Source organism: Typopeltis vanoorti, chromosome 18 (assembly GCF_054136105.1).
Source record: "Typopeltis vanoorti isolate ZY-2024b chromosome 18, IOZ_Tvanoo_1.0, whole genome shotgun sequence".
Taxonomy (NCBI): domain Eukaryota; kingdom Metazoa; phylum Arthropoda; class Arachnida; order Uropygi; family Thelyphonidae; genus Typopeltis; species Typopeltis vanoorti.
In genome coordinates, this window is record NC_143566.1 from 10155400 (window position 1) to 10181963 (window position 26564).

At 39.8% G+C, this 26564-nt stretch overlaps 1 protein-coding gene across 1 annotated transcript in view; it reads right to left on the reverse strand.

Moving 5' to 3' along the window:
- LOC150096484 (uncharacterized) overlaps window positions 1-26125 on the reverse strand; it is a 45795-nt gene extending 19670 nt beyond the window's left edge. Inside the window, exon 1 of the mRNA XM_090408346.1 lies at window positions 25992-26125. The gene's annotated coding sequence lies outside the window, so the exon portion shown is untranslated. The remainder of the gene's footprint in view (window positions 1-25991) is intronic.
- Between the last annotated feature and the right edge of the window lie 439 nt (window positions 26126-26564).

Sequence of the window (26564 nt, forward strand, 5' to 3'; positions counted from 1 at the left end):
CAACGGTAATATAATTTTAATATGCACTTCGCATCCATGATTACTTTGACGTCTTGGCCGGTATTATAATAACAATGAAAGAATTAAAGGACAACCTAAATAAAATAAAAAAATGGCAAATCAGCAGGAGAAGCTGGGATAAACTCCGAACTATAAATTTGCTGGAGGAAAAAAATTTCATCAGAGATTATTGAAATTTTTAAATAAAATATATACAAATGGACAAATGCTAGTAGAATGGAACACACATATAGTAATACCTATATTTGGAAAAGGGGATGAAACAAAACCTGCTAACTACAGAGGTATTAGTTTATTGAATACATGCTACAAAATATATAGTAGTGAAAAAATATTATTAGAATGTCAAAATGGATTTAGAAAAGGATTCTCCACAATGGATGCAGCTTTCTGTTTAAAACTACTTTAAAAAAAAGAAGGGAATTTAATTTGGAAACTCATATTTGTTTATAGATTACGAAAAAGCATTTGACAAAGTAAAAAGATTTATACTGTTTGATATATTACAAAGAATAAATATACCGAATATTTTACTACATGCAATATTGAATATATTGCACAAAGATAATGAAATAAAAATAAATGAAAAAATCTCTGAAAAACAAACTATAAACCAAGGAGTAAGACAGGGATGTCCTCTGTCTCCGACACTTTTCAATATTTACATTAATGAAATATTAACACAGTGGAACACCTTAAACAATCCAGCAGGTATAGAAATTTCCCGGAAGAACAAAATAAATACGCGATTATTTGCAGATGATCAGGTAATAATATCAGATAAGGAAGACAATTTGCAAAGAGCTATATATAATTTAAACATTACAGTAGAACAGTTTGGAATGAAAATATCCATGGATAAAACTAAAACAATGGCATTTTGTGGACAAACTCCAGTTAGAAGCAAAATAGTTATTAATAATAAAATAATAGAACAGAAATATACTTTTAGTTATCTTGGATGCGAAATATCATATGAAGGAGAAAAAGACATAAAATTAAAAACTTCAAACCTTTTACAAATTATAGGCCTGATAAAGAAAACACTCAACCCAAATCTAGTACAAAAAGAAACACCCTTGAAAATATACAATACTTTAGAAGTGCCCACATTAGTATTTGGCAGTGAAAAGAGACCCTATATTTGGGCAATAAACAAACAAGATCAACAAAGAATAAAAACAAGCGAAATGAGATTCATGAGAAGAACAAAAAAGGAAGACCAATAGAAGAAAAACTAAACAATTACAAACAAAAATGGATAGAACGTGTAAACCGAATGGCCAACACCCGATATCTTAAATAAATACTGAAATATAAGCCAATTGGAAAGAGAAGGCAGGGTAGACCTCAAAAGAGGATATTGGATGGAAATGGGAAAGCAACAAACAGATGGTTGCAGTCAAATTACAAGACGGAGATAATTGTGGTTAATTGTGAGATAGATATGCTATAGCAAAAAGATTTCAAGAATTTTACTCAATACTACGATATCAGGATGATGAATTAAATGAAGAAGAAGACAACTACGACACAGCTGAAGTACCACAGATTCTACCAGAAGAAGTTTGAAGAAATAATCTCCAAACTCTTAGCAAAACTATTTACTTTATACCTGAAGAAAAATGATGTACCAACAACATGGAAGAAGGCTCCTCCAATTCTGATTACATAAAAAATGTGAGATAGAAGACTCGAGGAACTACCGACCTATCAGTCTACTATCAGTGGTTTACAAAGTGTTTACAAAAATCTCATAGGCTTAGTGCTACTCTAGACCAGGGGTGGCCAACCTATGGCGCATTGCATGATTAGAAGTGGCGCACTGAACCTCAGAGAAAAATAAAAAAAAATATACACGATTATATATATATATATATAAACACACAGTTAACCTATGATTGAATTCTAGAGTGTGCACTTATTATTATACTTGTTTGATCTTGAAGGAACAGGCACCGGCAAATGCTGACATGCGTCACCAGTTACTCGATCAGTTTACAGCTGACTCTCGTGTCATAACGTTCCATGAACTTCTGATTCGATGGGAGTGAACAATTCTGTGTTTTCGAACTTATATGTTTTTATTAACAGTTCTTTAAGTTTAAGATAAGATTTCTGTTTTCATGAAGGCTTAATATTGTTCTGTAAATTTAAAAATAGATTTTTGCATTTTGAACGTGTATGTCAAGTTCTTTCCCGATCCCCTAATTTGCTGATCACTGAAACTCGCAATTATTCGGTGTATTGGTATGTGTGTGTTTTTTTTATATAATATCTTTCCTTTTGATTTACGTATCGTAGGTTTATTCCTAAAATTGAACTGATCATCAGCAAAGCTTTCGTAATGAGAATGTTTGGGTTGTGTGTGTGATTGCCAGCTGATTATGGCAGGAAGCGATTTCATTGGACATAATATATTACGAGAGAGAGACGAAAACTCTCTATGAAAAAAAAATTATAATTTCTAAACTTATAGAACTGTATTAGGCCTTCATGAAAACAGGAAACTTATCTTAAACTTGTAGAAGTGTTTTTGAATGTTCATAATGTTTAAAAGGATAAAGTAATTTAAATAAATTATTTAATAATAAGATTTACTTTTTGAAATATATTTTTTTACAGTCAGTTACCTATTACTCTGCAAAAGAAAATGAGCAGAAGAAAAGCAGAAGGTGATAGCAAACGCCCGTTTAATGAACCGTGGGAAAATTAGTTCTTATTTATTGCGGATCCTTCAAGAAAACCGTTGTGCATTGTTTGTGAAAGATAATAGAAGACATGATCTTAACAGACATTATAGAAAACATCAAGCTCAATTAGAAGAAAAACTGAAGTTAGTTCCTGGGTCTGAGTTGCGGAAAGAATATGTGGTTAAGAAAAAGGAAGAAATAAAAAAGAGACAAAATATATTTGTGAAACGAAGTTGTGAAAGTGTGGCAATGCTGGAGGCGTCTTATGAAATTGCCTTTGTGTTGGCTAAAAATCACAAGCCTTTCTCTGATGGAGAGGAAGTTGTTAAGCCCTGTCTCAAAAAATTTGCAAAATTTTTCGAGAAAAGTAAACCAAATTGCTCTGTCCAAGCAAACAATTACAAGACGCATCGAAGAACTTTCCCATGATGTTACTGAGCAATTAAAAGGCCATGTTCATGCTTGTGCTTTCTTTTCTTTAGCCTTGAACGAATCCGCCGACATATGTGATGTATCCCAATTAAGCATTTTTATAAGAGGAATTGATGGTAATTTTAGCATCTTTGAAGAACTTATCGGTCTTGAGTCACTTCATGGAAAAACCAGAGGGTCAGCATATTTGACAAAGTAAAGTCATGTCTAGAAAATCAACAACTAGATTCTAGTAAGCTCATCAGTGTTTGCACTGATGGAGCACCGTCAATGGCAGGTTGAGTTTCTGGGACTGTAACTTTTTTTAGGTCGTTCTCTACTAAAGTATCACTGTATTATACATGAAGAATCTCTGTGTGGAAAAACTCTAAATTTGAAGCATGTCATGATACCAGTTGTAAAGTGTGTGAATAAAATTAGAGCAAAGAGGGTTAAACAGAAGAGAATTCAGAGAATATTGTGAACTGCTAGATAAGGAATATGGTGATCTCATGCTTCATCGTGAGGTGCGCTCGCTTTCTAAAGGGCAAGTTCTCAGTAGATTTTGGAAGCTGAAAGAAAGGGTTCGTAATTTTCTGGAAGAGAAGGATGAGCTGCATGAGGAAAAAGCCCTGTTGTGTGATGAGAAATGGCTATTTCATTTAGCAATTTTAGTTGATTTTACCAGCCACCTCAGTGATCTAAATTTCGAACTGCAGGGCAAGAACAAATTGTTTCCTAGCTTAGTAAATGACATCAGCGCATTCAAAATGAAATTAAAACTGTTCATCTCCCAGTTAGAAAACGGGCATTTAAGTCAATTTCCACATTTAAAAGAACATAGTGAATCTGTTGAAGATAATGGCAACTTTACAGAATATACTGAGAAACTCAGATTATTGCAAGAGTCCTTTAACAGTCGTTTTAGCTGAAGAAGAAGACTGCATACTTGTATTTATAAATTCCTTTTCACTTACTGAACAAAAAATCTTGACGATGCCTAGTAACATACAAATGGAACTTATTGAACTTATTTATTACTCAAAACCAATTCTTTATTGAAAATGAAATTTAATTAACTTTTTTTACTTCCAAATGTTTCTGATATAATTAATTTCTGGCGATCGTTGCCCTGTGAACATTTTCCAGAACCGAGAAAATTTGCTCAGAGTTATATCTGTCGTTTTGGAACTACATCCAGATGCGAACGAGCATTTTCATCAATGAAAATGATTAAGAACAAACTACGGTCGCGACTGACTGATTCAAATTTGAAAAACTGTTTGATGCTTTCTTAACTAATTTAACTCCAAACATTAAAAGCTTAGCAAAAGCAAAGCAATTTCAAAAAGTCTCAGTAAAATAATTAATGTTTATCTTTGTCTTTAAATGAAACCGTTTATTTAAAACTGCTAAAAGTGTCTATATTACCATATATATATAATAAATCATTTTATGCATAACTGTTAAATATATCCATATTACCATATTTTAAAAGGTCTGAAAAGTGGTATACGTTTGTATGGCGCATCTAACTACAAAATGAAACAAATTGACGCTTGAACTATAAAAGGTTGGCCAACCTTGCTCTAGACCTAGCACAACCAACAGAACAGGCAGACTTTCGAAGGGGCTTTAGTACAGTGGACGACCATATTCAAGTTGTAAACATATTTATTGAACGGTGTAATGAATATCAATTGCCACTATGTCTTGGTTTTATTGGTTATGAGAAAGCCTTTGGTTCACTTACAACTTGTACGAAACGTAAAGCATTACGAAACCAACAAGTGGAGGAGCCCCACATCATAACCATCAAATCAGCATACACCATTGCCACAGCTGCAATTCATTTCAATGGAAACATGGACTGTGAAAATACAGAGCGGTATAAGACAGGGTGACACAATATCTCCAAAATTATTCACAGCATGCCTAGAAGAAATATTCAAACTTCTTCATTGGGAAGGGAAAGGTCTGAAGATAATTGGAAGATATTTGAGCCATTTACACTTTGCAGATGACATAGTTATGTTTACTTCAACTGTGCATGAATTACAGCCTCATATTCATGAACTCCAAATTGCTAGCAGAACAGCAGGCTTAAAGATAAACTTAACGAAGACCCAAGTTATGTTCAATACCTATGTCCAACCAGAAATAATAAAAATCAATAATGAGGATATTAAACAAGTAGATCATTACATATACTTAGGACAACAGATATCAATGGAATGCAATATCATGTACGAAATTAAAATACGCACGATGCTTGGGTGGAAAGCATTTGGAAAATTACGTTCAATATTCCAAAGCCAACTACCATTATGCCTGAAGAGAAAAGTTCTTAACCAATGTATTCTTCCTATATTGACAAATGACAGCGAAACATGAATGCAAAGGAAATTCAAAAATGAAGAACAACGCAATTTAGTATGGAAAGAAGTATGCTTGGTATCACAAAAGGAATACGTGGATAAGAAATAAAACGAAAGTCTCTGACATCATAGGAAGAGTGAAACATCTGAAGTGGGCTGGGCATATTGCTCGAAGACAAGATCAGCGATGGACAAAAGAAGTGCTGGACTGGATTCCACGAGAGGAAAAACGACCGCGACGCCGACCGAAATCACGGTGGATTGATGATATCATCAGATTTGCAGGAGTGACATGGAAAAGGAGAGCTATGGACAGACAGTTTTGGAGTAATCTTGGAAAGGTCTTCATCCAGCAGTGGATCGACAATGGCTGATGATGATATATATTACTGTTTGGAATGGTGAGTTTTACGATCAATTTTGTTCAGTTGAGTGACTGAAAACCACAGTTGCTGGCAATTAAAAGAAACCCTACGAAAACAAAGGCTATTAGTGGATGTTTCATTTGTCAAAACGCAGGACTCATCGGCAGAACAGAAATTTCCTCGGAGAAGTTTAAATAAATAAATAAAAGCGGGGAGAGGACTTCAACAAACAAGCAAATCGTTCCAATACGCTTTATTATTTTCCTTCAATGCGAATTGAACAATCTGCAACGTGGAAAATTACAAGAATGTAAGGGCCGAGGTTCACTGATGATTTTAAAGTCCTAGAGATTCGGGATTTCCAATAGATTTGTAAATCTTAATCTAGAGTAGTATTTTGGAGCTATTTCCTGTGCCGTTGTTTAGGGATTAAGGAAGGCCAAAGCCTAAGAAGATATCGGGGGAGGGGGGGGGGGCACTTGTGTCTGTGCAAGTGCGGGTTTCTCATGGCCGAGTTGCGAGATGGTCATCTGGTCTCTTCCGTCCCCGTATGAGATCAGATGACCCCACTTCTGTTGATGAGCGCTTCATAAAGGTTCTTTGTGTACTACATCGGATTCGGACCCAAATAAACTTAAAAAATCGGACGTCAGTTTATTTGTGTCACAGATTCCCGCGAATTGCGGCGCATCTTCGGGAATTTATAAAATCGAAACAAAGATAGAAACACCCTTTTACGACCTTGTTCGAACGGCTTTAACGACGACCAGTCGACCTCATTTTAAGAACCTCCTCAGTTTCGCTTGTTCGGAATTCCTTAAAATGGCCGAAAGTTCTCTTCGGCAATAATTGATGCAGTGAACTACGTCACTGCGCCCTCGCATAATACGGCACGCTCGTGTATGGTGTCCATTTTAGACTGTGCTTCACCCACGTTAGGCCGCGACGGAACGGCTTCGCTTAATAATGGCGGACTCGATTTTGAGAAGCGAAGACGTAAGCGAAGGAAACAAAAGTAAAGGAAATGACACCTCCCCCCTCCCCTTTTTCTATTGGAGGGTGAAGTGCCCTCAGGAGAGATATTTTTACGCGTTTCGAAAGTCTGTGCATGATAAATAAAAGAAAAGTAGGTCGCGAGGGGAGAAGGAAACGAATAATTCCGACATCCCTTCCGCGCCACAGAATCAACTCGCCCGGAGAGGAGCATTTTGGAAAGTAAGTTTGTCGAAAATAGTCGAAGTTTTCGTTTCTTGCGCGGCGCCTCGAGGCACGCGAAGAGAAAGCGGAAATCACTTTTTAAAAAATTAACGCAAAACCGTTTTTACTTTGAAAGGGGTTTCGAGTCACGCAGTGAGGGACGCGCATTTGCACGTATTCGCTTAGGGGAGAAAAGTAATACGATTTCTAGGAGCATGCACACATTGTTCCCTTCCACCATCACGCGCGCTTAAGCGTCACTTGAAGGCTAAGTTTGGTTTGTCGTAAATAGCGGGAGGGGGAAGCCCCGCTTGCGTGTGCAACTCTGAATTTCCACGAGCACTCGCATGCACGGAAGTCATAACAAAGGACGCACCGCTTATTCAGAGGTTAAAGAATAGAAACCTCTCTCTCTCTGTCCGGCGGGCACGAATGAATCTCGTGGTTATGCTTTGCAGCTGCTTAATGAACACTTTTTTCTTTAATTTAATCCCACTGAAGCGCATAATTCAACTGCTGTTTACTTCACGAGACACATCGTGAAAAGCTCGGGCAAAAATCCCGGAAAGAAAGCAAAAAAAAAAAGTTTTATTTTGAGCAAGGAAAGATGGAAATGGCCGCCATTGCTCTGGACAAAGGCCGATGGGCTTGGTCATTTGCGACACAAAGCGAGTTCTCGGCAGCACTCTGGGACACCGACTGGCTACTTACGGAGCCAGTCGGTGTCCGTAAGTAGTCTGCTTAATCACATTGAGAACAAAATGCCGACGACGTTGCTGTTCGCAACATTCAGCAGCTCGCCTTTCACCGACAGCGAGGTCAGATGAAAGTGTCGCGCGTGATATCATCGCGAAAAAGACATTTCAAGGTGTGCGATTCCGTTCGCTCGCGTATGGGTGGAGTCCGCATAACCACGTGAGTGCCCAACCAGAAATCCTGTCTGAGTTCTTGCACCAGTCTCCGCTGGCTCGCAGAGAGAAGCGCTTAAGCAGCGAAGAAAACCCTCGTCGTGCGTGGGAGTCGCGAAGCAATTAGCCGCCGACTCCGAAAGAGATATTCATCGCAGACAGAAGGAATAATCGTTAAGCGACAAGTACGACCGCATCATTACCTCGAAAATCCCTTTTACTGTATGAAAGCGCCGAGTCGCAACTGAGCGGGCTTCCTGTGCGTCAACTGGCGATTTGTTGCCGTCTACAAAGAGGAACGTTACTTCCACGTTCTTGGGTGCAGAGGAGGGAAAAAATATTTCTTCTTAAGTTTTATCAGAAGAAGATCTCTGGGTGGGCAGTTTCGCGATTATCGATGTGTGATAGAACGAAAACCGCAATTTTGAAACCGTTTTTAACATTCCTTAAGTTAAAATATTAAGGAATATGACGAGAACGATCATTCCCTCGATAACACGAACGATATTTAGCTAATATTCATTTTAGCCACACACGCACACAACGATTTTTCCCCTCTTTGTAAAACAGTAGGTACTCATTCCTTGCTAGCAGGAAAGACTGAAAATAAAAACGACGCGGAAAGAAAATTTTGTGACATTTTTGCTTCTTCCTTCACAGAGGCAAATCGGCAAACAATAAATATTATTTGTGTTGGTGGTAGTCGACGATAGATGGTAGTAGTGTCGCTGTGTGGTGAAGGATCAACCGAGGGAGACCGTGAATGTAGTGGTGCGCCCTCCCACGAAGAGTCCTTGGATGCGTAATAATAATCGCAATAACAGTTCGTTGTTCTTATTCCACGAATATCAAGTGTGTAACACTTGATGAAGCATAAATTTATGGTACGCGAAAAAAAAAAAAACATTAGTAAAATGCATACAATAAATTCCTATGAAAATTATACAGCGAATGTACAATAAAAATAACCACACACGTAGTGAAAATGTACGCGTCATTAAATAACTCGACTTCTTTTCGTTCTCGTTAAGAAACGATTGAATATTGCGAATTTCAAATGGACCACACCCGCTGTCACGTGCGGGGCCTTCGTAATAAACCAATAAGCGACTAATTCGGCTACGCGATCCATGCGCCACTCGTGTGTGTGTGTGTGTGTGTGTGTGTGTGTGTGTGTGTGTGTGCATACAGTGCTTTTTAGTGAGGGTGCCCAACGGTAAGCACGTGACCTGACCAAGATCATCGTTAGGAGCGAGAATTTTGGTGTGGAACGAAAACCGAAAAAAAAAAAAAAAAAAATTCAAACATAAAAGGACGTTTTTAAGTTAAGGGATAGTATATCCCTTAATAAAAGGACGTTTTTAAGTTAAGGGATAGTATATCCCTTAATAAAAGGACGTTTTTAAGTTAAGGGATAGTATATCCCTTAATAAAAGGACGTTTTTAAGTTAAGGGATAGTATATCCCTTAATAAAAGGACGTTTTTTAAAATGTTTTCTTGACTTAAATTAAGGGGATATTAAATCCCGCATAGTTTTAAAACCGAATAAGAAACTCCAAGATTGGAATCAGAGAGTTTCTTGCCGAATATAGTAAACTATAAAGTATCGGCGATACTAGCGTTAGCCAATGCAAGTGACCCTAGTACGTAGTACAATACCGGACGATATTAATTTAAGTAATGTTTTCATTGCCGAAATGAAGCTTATTAGCTCTTTATACTTAAGTAAATGTTTTCTTGACTTTGCATGGGGACAGCGTTTACCCTAACGATGATCTCGTTGCATGTCCGTGCAGTCACAAAAAAAGCACTACACATACACTTGCGCGCGCGCACACACAAATGAAGTGGATCACGCGTTTCGTGTACTCGATTTAATAACTTCTGAACTGCGTCACTTCTCACAGAATGGCGGCGAGCGCGGTCTCGTTACGGTTGAAAGAAACCCAAATTCTCGGAAGGTTTTATACGACTACAGAACGCGGAAATGCAAAATCTTTCTTCATTTTCTTCGCTGCAGTTTGAAAATGTCGCCATTAGCATGCATCCCCCCCCCCCCCTCTTAATTAGCCAGACCACGCGCAACTCCACTTCAGTACAATGAAACCCTGTTTCATGTTTTTCCAAGTGGGCCAGATGGCGAGTGAGGTCAGTAGCGACGTGCAGCGTTGCACATTTTGCACTCGACGTGATGCAACTGAGTGCGCACACACATTCCTCGTGCAGTGTTGCAACTCCCAAATGGAGCGCGTGCAGAAAATAGAAGAGCTCCGTGCGGCCGCTCTTTTTAACAGCGTTCCTTTGACACTTCGATCGGTCCCCTGGCAATCCCAGAGGGATACTCGGGAAGTCTGCCGTTTGGGAAACGAGATTCTGCGGAGAATACACGGCGTAGGTCACGGTCGGAAAACGTGCAAAGCCGAAGGAATATCGTCAAGCTACCTCGCACAGCGCGGTGAGTGTGTTGCTGCTGCTCCACATCTGCAGAGCCGACTATTTACGGCTTCGTGTTGGCCCCATTCCCGAAAATCGATGCTCAGCGGGTGAAGATCCGATTCGACAAAAGCGCACTCAGAACCGCTGCTTTAATCTGCACTAATCCCGTGAAAGTAAGTCGGATTACCGAAATAAGCAATCAATCTCGGGCGATATCTTCGTTCCAGTTATTTCATCGTAAATAATTTATTTTTGTAGATTAAAAAAAAAAAAAAAAAATTGTCTTCATCAGTGGATGCAATTTCTATCGCAGATGAAGATTTCCTTGAATATTCCCTCGCATGAAATCGAAATTGTTTCTTATTCTTTAAATATTTTTATGCTTAGCTTACGAGTAAATACTTTATTTATTGTATCTATTTATTATCCTCACTAACAGAAGTACGACGAAGGTTCTGCACATCCATATTCATTAAATTAAATATTGCAGAAATCTCCTAGTTTATTTGTGCACCCTCTAAGAGGAGGTCTTCACAAACTTCTTAATTTTAAGTTTGCAGACATTCAGGAAAAAATAAAACAAAACATTAACAACACGTTACGAATTACATTTATTGTGCACAGCAATCCCTCGATTAGTGCGCCTATATTCATCTTAAAAAAATGTTACAGATTTTAAAAATTTTCTATCAATACATTTTTTATGGCTAACTATTTTAAAAAAATTTAAATACAACTTCTCTCATACAACTTATAGACCAGGGGATTATCGCAACCTTTAAGGCATACTACCCGAGAAGAACATTTAAACAGGCAATAGAAGCAACATGTGGTGAGAATTATATGACATTAGTAGAATTCTGGAAGAAATTGAATGTTAAATCTGCTACTGAAAATATTCATCAATATCGGAATGAAGTTACTGCTAGCAATCTGGAAGCACATCCTTCCCCATTGTGCAAAAGATTTTGGAAGCTTTTCAAATGAAATGGATGATGTTGTTGAGGAAATTGCCAACGTCGGGCATGAACTGGGTTTTGATGAGATTGACAATGATGACGTCCAACAGTTAATTAAATCTCATTCTGAAGAATTGAGTGATTCCGACCAGCTGAATTTAGATGCACAGCGGGAAGATCCCGAAGAATATGAAGAAAATTAAACCACTGATAGTCAGCCCAAAGAGATTTCACAGAAACAATTTGAAAATATTTTTCGTACAAGCGAAGTTTTTAAGCAGCAATGCCTAGAGGCTGACCCTGATGAAGAGAGAAGCAGCAAAATTTGCAGAAGAGTGGAAGAGGCAATAGGGCCATACCGTCGCTTGTTTAAAAATAAGAAACAAAATGCCCGCCAAACTACGTCAGCTCAATTCTTTGTTAAGAAGCAGAATAATGAAATTTATATTCTGAATATGTTTTATTGTCTTCCAGCTTCACGCCTTTCTTTTAACTAGGCCCTAAGATATACCTTAATTCGTTTATAAAAAAATTAAGGGTCAAAAAGAAATTTGACGAACGAATAATACTTTTCCCCATAGGTTATTATATTCGATTGGTGCGTTTTCGATTAATGCGCCTGTTTTAAAGAACGCACTAATAGAGGGATTTCAAGAATTCAATGTCTAATACATACTCTGCAAGAAAACTCCTCCGCATTTAGGAATAAGCAATGAGACACAATGAGGAGCCAAATGACCTTGATAAGCTCCGCCGGAGCATTTTGGCAACGAATGTGAAGATGCGACCAAAATTGTGGTCATTTATGTAGAAACCGATTAAAATCGCAAATACGAACGCCATCTTACTGACGGAAACCCTGAAGCCGCATGTGTTTCGGTGTGTGGTGCGTTCATCTCTTTCAAGTGGCCAGGAGATATTCCTGCCCCCCCCCTTCTTGCCCTTGTTTCGTTTCTGCTCGCATCCTGCCTTTTAAGGTCTTCGCTGCCATAAAACATAACGACGTTTAAGAGGACACATCCTGTGCGGCGGATTTCGCCGAAATGTAGTTTGCGTCTCCATCGGGATCGAGATTCCAGTTGCTGATCAATGCACGACGACCTCTCGCCCAATTATGATTACGCGGGTGCATCTTGAAGTTTTAATCGTCGTGTTGTGGACAGAAGTGGAAGAATTAAAAAAATAACGGAGGAGGCAATCGGTAAAAACGATAGACAGGAGAGAACACGGAAGAGGACAAGAAGGAAGTGTCACTAACACCCCACTAATTTTCTGTCTGTGAACGAAGGCAAAAAAAAAAAACGCTCGCGCAGTTCACGTCCATCTGAGATGAGTGCGGGAAGAGCGACAGCGAGTCATTTGTCACGTGTGGCAATTGGACCTTCGGGGTTCTTACTTGTGCAAACGGCAGAAAAACGAAGCGAAGTGGGAAGGCTTGCGCGTAAGCGTACACTTTTATTACGTGCATTCAAAACATTAAAGATTTAATATTCGCCGTAGACACCGCTTAAGCCATTCCCGTAATTCATTTATCCTCGGTAATAATTCGATGCGATTCGAAACTGCCATCAACAGAGATGCAAAACTCCGTGATCACTGACTCCATGAGGCCTCTTCTTCAAGCATGCGCAGTGCTGAAGATGCTTCTCTTTTTCACAGTGGCGACCCGCGTTACAAAAATTAAAAAGAAAAAGAAAAAGGTGTCGTAAACGTGTTCTTGCATTCTACGCGACGGTTTTACTTTTTAACAGAAAATCGACAATAAAGGAATAATGGGGGTGGTGAGAATTAAGAGAACGAAGCCTGTTTTCTGGTGAGGGAGAAATTCACAAACACCTTTGTTCGCTTTAAGGAGGAAGAGAACCCCCCCCCCCTTTGCTCCCGCACACTTTGAGAACAAACGAAATCGCTTCTCGTCAAACGGGACTCCGCAAAAGGGCCCTTTCTGGAGTGCATTAGATGAAATCAATCGCGCTGAGGGTTTAAAAGCATTCCTCACGTCGTTTCTTGTGCTCGGGGTTCTTTCTTTGGGCGACGATTTAAGGAGCCGTCGCTGAATTAGTTCAGCTTTCCGCCCAGGTTAAATCGACGACGCACTTCTTTCAGCCTCCGTTCACTGTAAATAATTTTAAGTTCAAGTTTAATTCGAGGGTGTTCGAAAATATTTTCAGGAAATCGTTGCCGAGATTGCGAACAATTTCCGCAGGAGTTCTGAGAAATTTGTTGTCGCAGCAAACATCGCTACTTGCAATGGCGTAAGGCGTGCATGTTAGCGAAAGCCAGTTTTGGATGACCTTCGGTGTATTAACGAGGCTTCTGTTTAAGAATTAAATAAATAAAAAAATAATAATAAATAATCGCTGCCAGAAAACCCCTCGTTCGTTGTCGAGTGTGCAGGTTTTCTTTCTCCACCCCCCCTACCCCGAAGGAGGCCGCAGACAAGCCGTCTTCCAGCTTGCTCGTTTGTTCGTAATGCAGTCCGCATAGTCACGTGCTGTTCAAACGTTTTTGCAGGCCGGAATGTCGGCTTGTCTCGAAAACTCTTCCGAGACAAGTCGAGAGCATTGAGGGTTTCTTCTTTTTAGCCAGCGAAGATACTTCGTTGTTTGCTGAACAAAATGCCGTTTCGCAAGTATGATCTTCGTCGGTTTCATTTTTCCCCCCGCGAATCATGAATCCGACGCAATAAAATGAACTCTGTCAGCCCAAGACACGACGCCGAAGTCAAAGTGAAATGAGAAGAATTTTTAAGCGCTCGTGATGAGGCAGAAGCATCGTACAGACAGGGGACCGACCGATAGCCCGCATCTCTCGGCTAGTTGCACCTCAATGACATATACAAAACTCAAAGTGCCATTGCCGTACCTCACGTCGCAATTATTCGGATTTCAAGATGAAATAATATTGCGGCTCAAGTGTCGTCATCGTTTTTTTTTTTTTTTTTTTAAACCTGAGCCAGAAATTCTTTTTTCTCCCTCGCGCATTAAGAAGGAAGTGACGAAAGGGAATTTCCTTTGGAAACTGGAATATTTTTCTCCGCAAAATGATCCGAAAATACGCATGCCGTTTATTAACACGCGCAGTGTCCCATCAGTGACAGGAAATAATCGAGTCGAGATGAGGCCACCTTAAAATAGTTCGAATACGGAGAGGAAACAGTTTGTCGTCATCAAAGCCGCAGTTTTGTTGAAGAATTCGACTTTCGCGTAGAAGATTCTAAAAGGAGAGACCTCGTCGTGTCTACGAAAATATTTGTCTAGCAAAGGAAAAAGGGAGTGGGGGGGGGGGACACCGCTACCTCACCAACCGGGATGCACAACAAACACTCAGCGGCAGACAGTTTTAATTTCGCTCTTACGTGGTGGGCGGTAAAATTATCTTGCACCGACGACAATTGCCCCCGAGGTCATGCATACAGATCAGTGCGCCTGCTGTTTCAACCATAAGGAGAATTCGCTATTAACAGTCGGGGGGATCAGAAAACCCCCTTTGAATTTTAGAGTTCATAAAAATCGTTTACTTAGTTGGGAAAAGGCAACAAATAGAAATAACAGCTTGAGGCCGAGTCCACCCCCGAAGATATGTTGAAAGAAGAAAAACAGTCAAGAACGACTTCTCCTTTTTTTGGAGGGGGCGAGAAAGTAAAGAAGGAAACGCTTGTTTGGCGGGTTTGATACTGGACTGAAACCGGTTTACCTCACGATTTGCAGGTTTTGAACAGGCCACGGAAGTCAGCATTAGCAAATTCCTGACATGTGGTCTCAGTGCACGAGCGCTATTTTAAAACTTTCCACTAATTAATTGAAATTTATTAGATGCGACACATCCGGAATGCGAATTAGCAGAGGGGAGAAAAGAAACGACCAACCGAGCAAAAGATACTCGTCGGCGTTGAAGAGGAATAACTCAGTTACTCGCTTATGAAGAGGATAACCAAGGACTTTTTTTTGGGGGGGGGGTGCCTTCTAGGACCGTCACCTCAAAACACGAAAGCGGCAATTCTAGTGATGGACGAAGCGATTTGGACTTTTTACAGATCAAAACCACCCTGGAATGCGAGCGAGAAGCGATTCAGGAGTGGAAAAGTTGGTGGAGAGAAGAAGGCACCCCTGATCCTGTCTGAGGGGTGATGCCAAGGGAAAGGGGAATTCTTTCTTTTGTTCAACAAAATAGAATTGCACTAATCTCAAATATTTGAACCTAAAAGATCCCCCAGACCGTAACACGCGATTGCGTAACGTTTATTCGCATGCCCAATCGGACTCGAATTTCATCTTCAACCCACTCGAATTAAGTTTTGATTTTGATTAAAAAGATGTTTTTCTGTTTTTTCGAAATTCGACTTCAGAAATTTTTCAATGGAGACATTTTCTCCCCTACAGCAAACACGCTTAACGCGCCACATAAGACGGTGTAGTGTGTTATCACCGTAATATTAGGTCTGTTCCCATGTAACGTGAATGCTGTTCCAAAGCAGCCGCGTGTCGTCCACAATTAACTGCACTTTCTCGAATCGGTGATGTCACAAAAGCGGGACTTCGGTTTTTGTGACATCAAAACTTGAGGACTTTCGCTGCTAAGAAGACCTCTGATGATAAGCACCCACGAAAACGAAGTAGCGAAGTATGGAGTGCAACCATTGCGAACGGGTTTACTGTGGGGGGGGGGGATAAAGTGTTTTGGTGTTTTCAAGAAACAGAAATGCACGAATTTGATTTTATGCCCGAAATGTGCACTTTGCCTAAAGAAAAATCCGTGCACAGGGAAGATATTCATGCTGTCGACATGAACCTTTCGTGCCATGGCAACCTCCTCTCGTGATCTTATAACCTCTGTCTCGATGATCATATTTTTTATTTTAGGAAAGAAAAAAATCAAGGCGTTACGTTGTAAAGTGACAAATTTCCTCTTAAAAATTCTGTTTACATTTGAAAAATTTCCAATCACATACATCTTAAGAAATGCCAGCAAACCCGAAGAATATTTTTCTCATTATAAGAAAATTTCTCTCTATCAAGCAGATAATCTGCTTGAAATATTCCCGTTTAAGACGACTGACTTCAAGAAATTCTTATTTAGATTTTTGCTTTTGTTTTAAATTTCGCATCCTTGATGCGCAGCTTCGTGCTGGTGAACGGAAGGTGCGTCTCGTGATATTAGAACGCCAATTCCGGAGACTGGCGATCGATTGATTCTGGAAAATTCGGTCATCTCACTGTGTGTGTTCCGATGAACTGGAATCAGACTGTCGCGCATTGACGGCTGCGAAATCCTCGTCCTCTTCTGGTCGGGAAGCGATCAATGTTGTTGCGTTCAGTTTATGAACAAGAAACAACACTTATTTGCATCCCCCCCCCCCAAAAAAAAAGATGCAAATTCCGCGCATGAGACCGAATACAGTCCCAACGGAATCAAAGCCATCTTCGCATTTACATTTTTAAATAATTTCGTACAAGTGCCGAAGTCGTTTCGCAGAATTCGAGATCACGAAGTGACGGAATTCAGTTCGGAATGAAAGGCAAACGAACTCCTCTACGGCCATCCCGCGCTGGGCTCGCAAAGCCACTCGCACATTCAAGGTCTGTCGGTGTGTGCGCTTCGTTATTTGTTTGTTTCTGGGGTGATGATGACGCCGTTTGACGTCAAAGTGACGAGAAATAAAGTTCACTGTGAAAGGTCTTTTGTTCGGAGCATCGGACGCACTGAAGTGCACTGCGCGTCCCTGAAACAGCACAAACATTTATTCAGCACCCTTCTTTCTGTGCTTATAAGTGTCCACTTTTATTTATTTATATTTTATGGGAGGGGAGGGACCTATGACACGGGGAAGGAACGATGGTGGAGAACCAGTCCCCGGGTTGTCATCTTCAAGCGCTTTTATTATTATTTTTTTTTTTTTTATCAACTCCCCATCAAGAGTTTTCTTCGAAATTCGTGTCAAGAATTCGCTTACCTTAATGGGCCTGTGATTTCAGTCAGGATTTCTCCATGACTGCAGGTTGTAAAGAGTCCAGCTGTTCTTGTCTTGGGCCTTTCTTCTCCATTTTCTTCCAACTTTCTTGATCATTGGGTCTTCCCACCTTAAGACCGGTCTTCCAGGTTTCCTTTTAGCATCTCTCGGATGCCAGTTTGTAACTTTGACTGTCCATCTGTTGTCTCTCATTCTGGCGAGAAGTCCTGCCCATCTTCTTTTGCTGTTGTAGATCGCTTTTATTACATCTTTGAGTCCAGACTTCTTCCTGATTTCTGTTTGTCTTACGTGGTCTATTTTGTTTCTATTGCACATTCTTCTTTCCATTGCACGTCGAGTTGTTATTAAGCTTTGTTCATCTTTTAAAGTTGTGTTCGATGGTTCACTGCCATAAGTTAATGCTGGTAAGATGTGACCACTGAAAAGATGGGCTCTGATTTCTATATCTTTGGTTGGTGATTGTTGATTTTATTTTGTTGAAGACTCTCCAAGCAGCTCTTTTTCTCTTTGCTACTTCATTTGATATATCATTATTCATTTTTATGGACTAGCCGAGGTAGATGTATTCTTCAACTTTTTCAGTGATGTGAGATTCTAGAGTGATTGTATGATCTTTACAGTATTTGTTTTTCATCCATCTTGTTTTGTCCGGATGTATTTCCAATCCATTTTTTTTTGGCTTATGTTATTCAGCGTTGATTCTAAGAGATTGGGTGAGTGAGATATTAATACCACATCATCGGCGAATAATTGCATATTTAACATTTCACCATCAATGTTTATTCCATCTTTCATTTCAGTTTTTCGAATGACAGAGTAGATGTGAAGAGATTAGGTGATAAGACAACGCCCTGACGTACTCCTCCACGTAAGTTAATTTTAATCGGGTGATTGAAAAGGGTGATATTTGTTGTGCCTTCTTTGTCGATATCTTTTATGAGTTGGATGTAGGCTTTTTCTACGCCTTGTTCTATTAAAGCTTGGAATACTGCGTTATGCTCAGCAGTGTCAAATGCTTTTTAAAATCTATAAAAAGAAGACAAAGTGGGATTCTCTGCATCTTTCTGTTAGCTGAGTAATAGTTTGAATGTGATCTATTGTTGAAAAGCCTTTTTTGAAACCAGCCTGTTCTTTGCAGCTATTTTCATTGATGGAGGTGTTTATTCCGTTTAGAATGACTCTGGCGAATATTTTATATGCGTGTGGTAATAGACAGATAGGTCTGTAGTCACTGATGTCTTCTTTATTACCTTTTTTATGCAGAATTATGGTCTTTGATGTTTCCATTCTGCAGGTACTTTCCTTAATTGCATATATCGGGTAAACCTTTCTGCTACAGCTTTAAAGAGTATTTGTCCACCCATTTTTAATTCATCCGATTTTATAGCGTCACTTCCTGGTGCTCGATCAGTTTTCACATGATGGAGAGCCATTTTTACTTCTTCAGGTAGGACAGATGATATATCCCAATTTTCGCCTGGTACTGGAGCTGTGATTACTTGTTTAGATGAGTAAAGGTTCTCATAAAACGATTTTACTATTTTTTCCATTTCACCTCTATTTGTGTGTCTGTTTCCTTGATTGTCTATGAAGGCTGATGGTAGTGGTTGCGTTAGACTTATTTCTTTTTCTACTTTTTTAGGCAACTGCGGAGCCTGGCTGCTTCTGCCACTTTTGTCGTTCTATGTATGTTATAGTCGTCTTTGATGGTCTGCCTCAGTTGTTTACAAATAATTTTATATTCTAGACGGTCTTTTCCTCTATCTTTCAGTATTCTTCTTTTCTTCAATAGTTCTATCGTTCTTGCTGGTTGGCGTTCCCTGGTTTAGGAGGAAGTTCACAGGAGGCTCTTTCTTTGCAGTTCAATAAATGATTATTGAAGCTTGTTGAATCTTCGTCGATGTCGTTTCTTAAGTTCCAGTCGGGTTCTTCCACATTTTTCTTCCGGGTTTATCTGTTTTGAGCGTTTTTTAATGATTGGACTGTGTTTTTTCTTTGTATTTTGAGGGTGGCTCTTATTGGAGGGTGGTCTGAATGAATGTCGCAGTAGGTTTTCTCGATGACTTCGACATCTTTTATTATTCTTTAGCAATCCGTTAGAATGAAATCAATCTCATTTCTTGTCTCTCCATTTGAAGATTGCCAAGTCCATCTTTTTCCAGTTCTCTTTTTTAAAAAAAAATATTCATAATGTACAGCCTTTCTGCTTCTACAAATTCTGCCAGGATTTCTCCTCGTCATTTCTTTCCCCCACGGTCCAATGTATTTTTCTTCAACAGATCCTATACCAATCTTTGTACAGGATCTATTGATCCTGTACATAGATGAAAATACTATTGTGTGTAGGGATTTCAATGCATTGAAATCCCTACACACTATTGTGTATGTTGTTTTTTTCTGTAATGTTTCGCGTGCATAGAAGGTTTCCATTTCTTCTTTGTCAGCTGTTGAGGTGGTTGCATAGGCTACTATTATTTTTATTGTTACTGATTCTCCTATTTTTAATTTTAGTGTTCCTAGTCGTTCAGAATGGATTGTGCAAGAAATAATATTTTTAGTTAGCTTTTCATTTAGGATGAAGTTCGCTCCTCCAACCCTTGTAGGTTGGAGGATCTGAGGCCCCAGGAAAATCTGGTCGCCATTGTTCCATTTTGCTGTTAATTCAGAGCTTCTTCGGGTTCCACAAATAGCAAGGACATCAAACTTTACATTTTGCAGTTCTTGAAGCCGGAAATCAATATGGGAGTCGGAAGACAGAGTCCGAGGGTTGAAAAAAACCAACAAATAGGTTCGAATTTCCAGATGGTGGTCTACCTTCCTCTGCGAGATTCTTAGCACTCCTTGCTCTTGCAGATTTCTCACCACCACCTTGGTGAGATTTCAAAGAGCGGAGCAGGACTGGGCCTTTCTTTTTTCTGCTTGCTGGCATCTTTACAGTGGTCGGTCTGCAGCACTTCTCCTGACCACGGTTCTGAAGTGGGCCTTTGGTCCACGGCTCCTTATTCGTTATTCGGAGCTGCCCACTTGGGCTTCCCTCATCCGCCACCAGAGGGACGCGCTTGGTTGGGGTAAGGTCCCCCCCCACCCCCACCCATCTTCTACGGTACACTTTTTCTCTGGCAGGAAAAAAAAAAAAAAACTGAAGCAGCAAATCCTTGTTTTTGCTAACCTTTCCTCTCCCATTTCACTCCGTTCACGTGACCATCCCACATTTTTTCTGTGGTCTTTTTCTTCTTCATTTCGATCCATACACGATCGAGAGTCGGCTTTTGGTTGTTGCGGCCTCTAATGAGAACCCTCCCCCCAGTCGGAAACAGCTGCCACGCCCCTTCCCCAAACAATAAGATTTTTATTTTAATAATAATAAATAAAAACTTTGAAAAGAAAACTGCACCTACTTTTTTTTGGGGTCGTTGGATACTCCGTTCGATACTTCGTTTCAGTAGAAAAAGGTCAAGCAGAGAAATATCACGGGGGAGAGAACTTTGTGTTTCGAAGTTTTGAATTTTAATTCGTTTCACTCAACCCTAAAACACATTGAAATTTCTAATCGAGAATGGGACGACGTTTAACGTCCCTTTTGAATCGTAAAATAAATAAAAGAAGGACATTTTCTATTCGGTTAAGTTACGAGAAAGGCAGAGCTAGTGGGAAATGCTGTCCGTGTGCAGACCGTTTTTAAAATTTATCCTCAGATAGAAAGAAGAGCGTTCTAACATTCGCGTTAAGTCTTGATTGGTTAAAAACAGCGATTTTGAATCTCAACTGCCAAACGGGCGAGATTGTGAAGTCGATGAGAATTTGTGGCACGACGATGAATTCCGATCGTTTGTTTAATTCTCATTATGGTTTCGTTATTCCGAAAAATCTGCGGCGAATGCCGTTTTCGATACTGTAGCAGCGTTTCTGGTGTCGCCATGTTATGCCGCCCCCAGAAGAAACTCTTCATTCCAATCGCTGTTTACAGTTGGGTTTACACAAAAACCGACTTTTGAAAAAAACGGTTTTCGAATTTTTACAAAAAAAAAAAAAAAAAATTAAATTAAAACAGTAAAAAAAATTTATACTTACTTAAAAATTTTTCCGGTTTATTTAATATTTATTGAACTGAAAAATATAACAAACTAAAATATACTCCATACAAAACCAAATAAAAGAAATAAAATAACTAAAATCCGTACAAAATATAAATTATTATTTCCTTTAGTATTTTGCTTCAGGAAATAGGATTTCAGAAAACATAAAATGTTCACCGAACAAATTACTTAATCTTGTTCTTATTCTGGATACAAAATTGCCTGAAATGGAAAATGTTCTCTCACTGGCTACTGAACTTGGTTTTATCGTTTCCAAGGCATCGAATAAAAAATCGAAATTCTTTGTTCTTTTATTGGTTGCCTCAAACACTGAAAGTTCGGTCTTCGGTGTCTTTGGATTTGATGTTATTTCTTCGGGTTCCTCAAGAAACCTATGAATTGATTTTTCCACGGCTTCTTTTAGAGCATTGCCCTGATCTGATTAACAGCTTCTCCGTCTCCGATATTCATCATCGGAATCTGTTTCCATACAAAAATTTGGATATATTCTGGACAACATTTTTCCCGATAACTTAATATTATTGAATTTTGAAGCTAGTGCAAATCCACTCGATTTCTTTGTCGAAATGTTTTGTGGATTTTGCAAATATAGCAAAAGGGTTACCAATCCAACTTGTCTTCTTTCTTGAATTGCACTTCTAAAGCTTTCAATAATTTGGAACTAATTTCAGTCTTTACATTTTTTTAGTTCATTTAGCAGAAATTCAAATATGCCTTCACTTAATAAATTGGCATCTCACCCCCACCCCCCACCCCTCCTAAGGCCAGAGCTGCCTGACGTACTGGTCCCAACACGTTAAGAAGCTCCATGATTTTAGGATATTGAGCTTCATCCACATAGGAGAAGCACCAAATCATTCAAAGCTAAAACAACACATTCTTTTAATGTTATAAATCTTTGGATCATGGCCTCTAAACTGTTCCATCTCGTCTGACAGTCAAGACCCACGCTTAAGTCCTTTCCTTTTTCTTGTTTCAAATAATTCTGAAGGATGGCATCTCTTACGGGAGATTTTCTAAAAAATTTGCAAATTTTTCTAATTTGGGAAAGTGATTGTAATTGTCAGACAATTACAAATGCAATACGGAATCCACAGTCGTTATCTAGATCAAGAGAATTTAAAAAATCTTCGCCATCGTCATCTTCACACTCTACGTCATCTTCCGATTCCTCACTTGTAATATCGGTTTCAGCAATTTCTTTATTTTTATATCGCGCATCAGTAACTGCATTTGCATGTCAAACATTCGCCTGACTCATGAAGATTACTTTGACTGCAATACGTTTGTGCCCGAGACGACTTCAAATCAAAATTTAACATTTTTAACTAAATAATGAGTTAATTTTTACATGTTAATTCTATCATCTAAAACCGGTTTTTTTTTTAATTTAAAACCCGGTTTTCGAATTTTATAAATTTAACAAAAAAATACGGTTTTTAAAAACCGACAAACCCTAGTTTACAGGAACTTTTTTTCAGAGGGTCCCTTAGTTAGTCGATAGTTGACTGCGAGTTAGTCGAACCCAAGCAAGTAGTTTTTTTTGTTCCCTCTCCTGCCGAAGGCTTTGTTTTAAATTGAACGACTTTCAGAAAAAAATCTACCACGAACTCGCAGTAATACATACGGCAACAGCGTGAATGCCGGGCGGTAGGATCACGAGTTGGAGGAAGTCTGTTCCATGCAATTGTCTCGACAGCTCTGAAACTGGTGATCGCCATTTCAGTGTCGGTGACGAAGGGTTTAGAACAGTTGCATCCCGATTTTCAAAAGTTAATTACGGCTAAAAGAACTTCGCGCACCCCCGATGAAAAGGGGTCAGGATTATTAGAGGTTGAACTTGACACAATGTTGCGTATGTCCGGATTCCTTCGGTTGAATTTTTGTAATGTTCGACCACGTCTTTCTTTTCATGTTTTTTTGGCGGAAACGGGGATTTCGCGGAAGCGATGGTGTGCAAATAAAGGTGATCGAAGGGAATGAATGGCGACTCCTAGACGTGTGATTCGTATTTGGATGGGTAAAGGGAAGCTGCGAATTAATTACGATGTTCTTCTTCGGGGTAATCAGATGACGTGAGCATTGTTTTGTTCCTGAGAAGTTTGTAAAATCACTTCGTAAACAGAACGGTCGTAAATCGCTTCGCAGGTTTTCCCAGTTTACATTTCACATTGTAATGCGCGGAATTTTTACGACCGTAAAAGGTTTTAAGAGTGCTCTCCTGAGCAGAAGCGAAACTGCTTGCCGCAGAATGAAGGTCGAAGTATACGAGCAGCAGCTGTGCAGATGCTTTCGATTTAAAAATATTTCTATCTTTGAGGCGCGCGAATTCCTACCGTACAAATGAGAAAACGCGCGCAAACCCGCTCAGGCGAACACATTCGAAATGGAAATTAGCGATCGTCCCATTCTGAGCATTAAAGATTCAAAATTTTAACCTCTCTTCGCATTTACGAAATGTTTCTCGACTGTTCCCGCCGATCTAGTTCAGAAATTTCCCCACTCACGCGACTTTCTCTGCCCTTGAAATTCCCTTTTCAACAATTCAAATTTGGCGGCATTAAAAGGAACCGAAACCCCTTTCCAATGCCAATTTTCGTTCCCTCATCGGAGGGAATGAATTTTTTGAACTTGTCTTACAGGGCACGGAAAAAAGACGGGAGGACCCCAAATTGCCTCATTTAGAGCTAATCAATAATCTCCGGATTCAGTTTCGATCGTTTTGCTAAGAAACATGCAGCGCAACCGATGCCCAGTGTGCACTGTGCATTGACTTATTCCTACGATGGTCGACTCCAAAGGCAAACGGGGAAAGATCCCAATTACACGATGATGTTTGATTTCCTCCGCCTATTCAGTTTGTTCCGTTGCATACCTGAGGACCTGTTCCGAAATCAGATATTGAAATATGCGTCACGGTCGTTAAATCACTTTTTTTTTAAAGAAGAGACGATCACCAAAAAACAAACAAAAAAAAATTGTTTTGTTCTCCCAACGTTTTGGTTGTGATAAGCTGAAAATTTTCTACAAACCAAGAATTTCTCGGAAATTGGCAAACCGGCATCCCAGCTGCATCTGTCTTTTAGAAAAATCTCCTTCGAGGAAACACCTTGAAGGAGATTCCCAGCTGTGGACTGAAAATGAGGCGACTTCTGGTCTTCCTGGATTCGGTACAAATGAATACGAAACTGGTTGTTTGCCAAATGGAAGGTTTTAACTTTTAAAAGAAAATGTAATCATTTCAAGTTGGCGGGGTGTCTATACGCATTAAGTGTGAAGAAACACGCCGACATCCTCAGGTAGCGGAGTTCCCCCCCCCCACCCAAAAAAAAAAAAAAAAAAACCCTGAAAACTCCGGTTTTTCATCCTCGTACAGAAATATCGGCCAGAGAACACGCAATTTACAGACAGAAATTATTACACTACAACCACTTGCATTATATATTGCATAAAACGGTGCCGTTCCTGCTCATGTGAGCCTCGCAACAGTTTTATCATCGCAATCTAAATAAATAAATAAATAAATAAATAGAAATATTACAAAAAGTGAACACTGAATAACATTTCGAGATAACTAAAAAAACTGCGGAGTGTTTTTAGCGATTGAACTAAACATTCGTAATATTATTTTTATGAGCCATGAAAATAGGGGCAACTGAACCCCTCCAAATCCCCAACGCTCCTTTCAAATTAACTTTAATATTATCTCAACTCGATTTTCTTCAGAAAGATGGTCAGAAGAGTGTGGTACTTCTGTAGCTCAACATTATCTTATCAATATTTTCAATAGGAATGTGATAATCTTTATAAGGAATACATCGGCATCTCGAATAGTAATGCATTAAAAATATCTTCACATGTTAAATCTCTGTGCATCGTCGTTAACTTTTCATGTAAAACAAGCCATCTGAGTTTTATTATAAACCTGAATATGCGTATTTTTAAATATATAATTTAAACATTAAAAAATAAAGGGAATGCTCGGACAGCTTATTTTTAAGAAAAACTGTGGCCTTACAAGAAAAACTATTACTCTTACTACTCTACGTAAAAGAATGAAGAAGGTATTTAGACATTTAAAGGGAATCTGATAATCCACATATCTCTTAAAACACGTGATCTTGAAGGGAAAGTTAAAGGCAAAAATGCGATCGGCTTTTTATTCAGAGAAAATTCGATGGGGCGACAGCAGTTTCACATCCTTCGGCGAAGCAGAGAAATGGTCGTTGACGTCGTGCGCATGACCAGAGAGTCACTGCAGTGACTGTCTGATCGGCCTGCTTGATTAAGCGAGGAAGGATTGGGGGGGGGGGAGTTATATTAAAATGACCGCGTTTGTTTAAGGGAAAATGTGGCGGAGGCGTCGCACCACCAGCAAGGATCGCCTTTGATGCGAGGCTGCTCCACGGACATTTCGATCTAATTAGCGAGTGTTTCGTTGTCAGCGGTGGAGTCATCCGACCGACGAGACGTCATCGGGTGACTCGGCTTTGTATCGCGCTGCCTTGCGGATAGGCTGAGATATGTGGCCTGAAGGTTCGTACGAGAACTTACCTCACTCCGCAGCAGACATCCGTCTTGATGAGAAATCACTTCGCTCGGAGTCGACTTCGGGGTTGTAGCACGAGAACTCCAGGTACTGGACAGACGACGACTAAAACCAGCGCACGGGCGTGTAAAGTGGCCGCCTTCGCTCACCCACTCTCTCTGTGTGCGTACGACAAAAGGCCAAAGGCTACAGCTTCGTGCCGCTTAACAGCACAGTGACCCTGAACACAGACGAGCGTCAAATTGTCCCAACAGTGCGCTGACTTCCTGTGACGCAGTCGTTCTTCATGAGTGGCCGCACCAACAAGCCATCTGGTCGGCGCTCGCCTTTTTTTCTTTCTTTTTCTCGTTATTTACCTCCGAGGCGGGAAACGAGCGGAGGGAGGGCGACAGCAAATGAGGTAACGAAGGACGAACTCGGGCTGTCGTGCGTTTTGTAGTAGGAAATGATCGTTCGTAAATCCGAGGGACAATCGGGTTTGAAGCGAAGGCAGCACGATGTGTCGCCGATTGACGAGTCATTCCTACCACTCAGCAGAAACAAAAAAGGCGAGGGAGGCTCGGCGACTTCACCCGATG